Source organism: Limulus polyphemus, unplaced genomic scaffold, assembly GCF_000517525.1.
Source record: "Limulus polyphemus unplaced genomic scaffold, Limulus_polyphemus-2.1.2 Scaffold4747, whole genome shotgun sequence".
NCBI classification, from domain to species: Eukaryota; Metazoa; Arthropoda; class Merostomata; order Xiphosura; family Limulidae; genus Limulus; species Limulus polyphemus.
Genome location: NW_013670357.1, coordinates 81,476 through 85,600, shown reverse-complemented (window position 1 = coordinate 85,600; position 4,125 = coordinate 81,476).

Genomic DNA, 4,125 nt, shown 5'->3' with positions numbered 1-4,125 from the left:
ATAACACACGCTATAAATCACAGTGGTTCCCACACTTTACTTACGGTGCCTACTGTTCGCTTGACTCAGTTATCTCTATCTTCAATCTATCTGTATATCTCTCTCTTCGATCTATCTGCCTATCTTCTCTCTTCTTTTATTTCCCGGGCTTATATACTAAAAGAGAGGGTGTCCCGAACAAACTAGGAAATTCACGATTATTCGAGAACTCCTCGCACACGCCACAGCGCCAGCAGCGTCACGTGACTTCGCTGTCGTAACAATACATTGATTTCGAGAATATAGAATTTGGACATACGATTAAGTGATGAAGATATGAATAGTGTGATACCATTGGGAATAGCAGACAGATAATATCGAAAGAGAATAGAGTTGGCATGAATTTAAGTAACGTAGAAGTGATAGTCCTAACGATTGACTAAGGCCTAACATTTAATAAGCTAGAGTGAAACTAACATTAGAAAACAAAATTAAAATAAAATAAAATAAAATAAAATTATTCTGTCAAAGTGTGGTTCTGAAGTAACTGAATTAGCCTGTGCACACTTTGACAAAAGGAACAGAGGATCTTCAGAAGAAAGAAGACCAAACTATTACGGTGGCTGGCGCCACGATCACAGAGAATACTAGTGTGATAGAAATAAAGAAGATAGTTCGGCTTGTCAACTGAAATTCTTAAGTAATTGAACAGGCCTAAGTGGATATTTGACAAGAAGGAGAGAATTACATATATATAGTATTTATGATATGGATATAATATTGTTACGTCTGTTGTCGTCAGATTTCTCGTAAAAATTCTTACAGAAGAACTTCAGCGATACAAGTCCTTTCTCAAATAAAACTAGTGTATTCTTTCTCAATTCAACTTTGCAATACACTTAATTTCCACAGTCCCTTTAACTTGAACACACGTTATAATTTTCAACGAACGATTTACGCACTTTACTTACTACTTGACTCAATTGTCCGTCTATATCTTCAATCTCCTGTCTGCTATTCCATTGTTGCCGTCACTTTATTTGCCGGCTTATATACTACAAGAGCGCCATTCTAGCAACCGTTAGGACGTTCGACAAGTTCTTCGATCTTTCTAGATACTCATTACGTGTTACCAGGGTCACGTGACCTCCGCTGTCGTAACAATATCTATAGTGTTGAAGAATTTATTGTACATATGTTAACTTGTTCTAAATGTATATATATCATTTTGAAATTTTGAAAACAATTGAAGTGTGTGTTGTTTATTCATCGTTGAATTTATCGCTAATAAGTCGCTTGAAGTGGAGAGGGATGAAATGGAATGCCATCCCACTTCTTCTGAGGAAGGCCCCAAACCATCCTGCTACCTTTTAGTAGACTGTAAGCTTCTCAGAAGAGAAATATTCAATAGATGATGCTACAAATACTTACAGTGGCTAGGGGCTGGAGAGATAATCTACATAGCGTGGTCACAAGTAAATAGACACCACCTTTTCAGAAAAAATGAAAATTTTCAGTCATATTCACATGAATTGATACATTTATAACTTAATTAATATCTAATAGATCTTCCTTTCGCTTCGTGGAGTTCATTGATCCTTTTGGGGCACCGTGAGAATCATCTCGTTAATTTTAGATTGTGGGATTTTCGCCCATTCTTGCTTCAAAACTTGGAGTAGATCACTCTTCGAAGTTGATTTTTTCTGGTTGTTTCTTGATTTGCCGGTCGAGTATGGCCCAGAGGTTTTCGATAGGGTTCATGTCAAGAGATTGGCTCGGCCAGGGCAACTTCTGGATACCATTTTCTTCCTGCCACTTTTGGGTGTTTCTAGCAGTGTGACACGGTGCTCCATCTTCCTGGAACAACGTTGTGTTCTTGTCCACGAAACCCGAGGAGTAAAGTGGCAAGAGTCCTTCCTCCAATATTTTGATGTATTTCGCAAAATTTATGTTGCCAACGCACTTCACTAAGCTCGATCTCCCACCAACCCAAACAGCTTCTCAAACCATCACGCTGAAACCACCATGCTTCACATTTGGCTGCAATATGTGAGGCATTCTCCAGACCCATATCCTTCCACTGTCGTCCGAGACGAATCAAGATTCGCTCAATTTTGAGAACAATACAGTCTTCCAAAAGTCCAGAGGCTTGGTCATCATATCGCTAGACGGAAGCCCTTATTAAGACCTGCCAACATAGTCAGACGAAAGAAGTGGGCAAGTAGCTCTGCAACGATAACCCAATCTGTGGAGAATTCGATGAACAGATTTCGGGCTCATCCCACCAACTTTGGCCACTTCTGCAGTCGTTAATCTGAGATCCATTTCGATGCTCCTCTTGACAGCCCTTTTTGTCCTCTCCGATGGACCAGGACGACCCGGACGCTGTTTCCTTGTCGTGTTTCCTGAACTGTACGATGATTCTGTTGACTGTCGAAAGTGGGATTCCCAAATTCTGCGAAATTTGCCGCTGACTTATTCCACCATCTGCTTGACCAACTATCCTTCCTCTAACAAAATCTGAAAATTCGAGAGAACCTTGAGTTCTAGGCATGTTGTAGCACAAGATAATTAGTGTGCGGACCATTTTCATTTATACAGTGCTCTGTGAACATAAATTACTGAGCATAAATCAGTTAAATGACGAAAAATTAGGTGTCTATTTACTTGTGACCACTCAGTGTATATACATGCAATATGAAGAAAAGTTGGACACATCTAATAAATGCACACGAGTAGTTACACAACGATGCTTGACCAAAAAAGTAAATGTATATGTCAAGTATAAACTAAGAATGTAAGTAGATTATTAATATTAACTATGTGAGTTTATTTGAATTATTTGGTAATGACGATTCCATAATCAAGTTAACCAAATACCAATAACAAAAGATAAGCTACATGGATGGCATTTGTCTTTCAACCAAGTACTTCCAGTCACGTTATGGAGATCGGATATCAATCGTTGCATGTCTTTGTTAGTAGTCTATACGACCATCTAAGACTAATTATTAACTAGTTGACAATGATTAGTCTAATAACTCTAATTATTAATTAATAAAAGTTAGAACTTAGGAGTATCTATATACATATAAATATAATAACAGCGTCTGTTGTATGTCCATGTAACTACTTCGCAACGGGTGTATGGATCTTCACCAAAATTTGTATGTAGGCTTATTAGGTACATGTAGGGTACATACATTTCTCAGTTTTGCATTTTGCGTTTTGTGAGTTTTATGGGCGTTTTTTACTACTACTTCGCTCCCTGTAGATAGAGCTTCACCACAATTGGTATGGAGGATCGTTTGGTATGTGGGGAGATACATAAAAATTTTCAGTTTTGCAGTTTGCGTTTTGCAGTTTTATGGGCATTTTTTACAATTACATATAAGGGACGCAACTTTTCATGTCCTAAGATTAACTCAAATGCTTCTTGTCTTTTGTCTGTCCACCGAAATGCTATATTTTTCGTATTTAACTCAATTAAAGGTCTCTCTAATAATGCCGAATGTAAAATAAATATCCTATCAGGTTTTGTAAGGCCAGATTCTTCATAGTAGGTGCCTGTGACTTGTTGGCGATATATTTCAATTACAAACAAACAGCAACAATGTCCACTCATTTTAAAAATGATATATTAACAACAAATCAAACGTGTATATGTTTGTTACACTGTTGGTTTCCACTAAAGATGTGGCAATACAGCAATGTGATACAAGTGTCATTTTGTGAAGCTGTGATACGATTGTATCAATACATCGTCGGATACCATACGATTTATATATCTTCCCGATATTTCGCAAGCTATCAGGTTTCAGTGAACATTATGTCTTTTGTACAGAAAAATTAATTATTCAATTAAGGAAGATGAGTATTGAGTACTACATGTTGTATTCGTTTCTTGTATCAAAAACATTACATGCAAAGTAACATAACAAAATAGATATAAAAATATTAACTTTTTTCATTTTACTTCTCTTGCCAGCTGCCATTTAGTTTATCAAACCTGAGAATCTGAAAAAGCACTGTAAAGTGTGAACTACTAAATAAGAAAATGCTAGTAATATAGATAATAAATTACAGACAAGACTGTCAAACTTTGTAACAAACCATTAGTAAAACTTCTGTATCTAGATATGTATC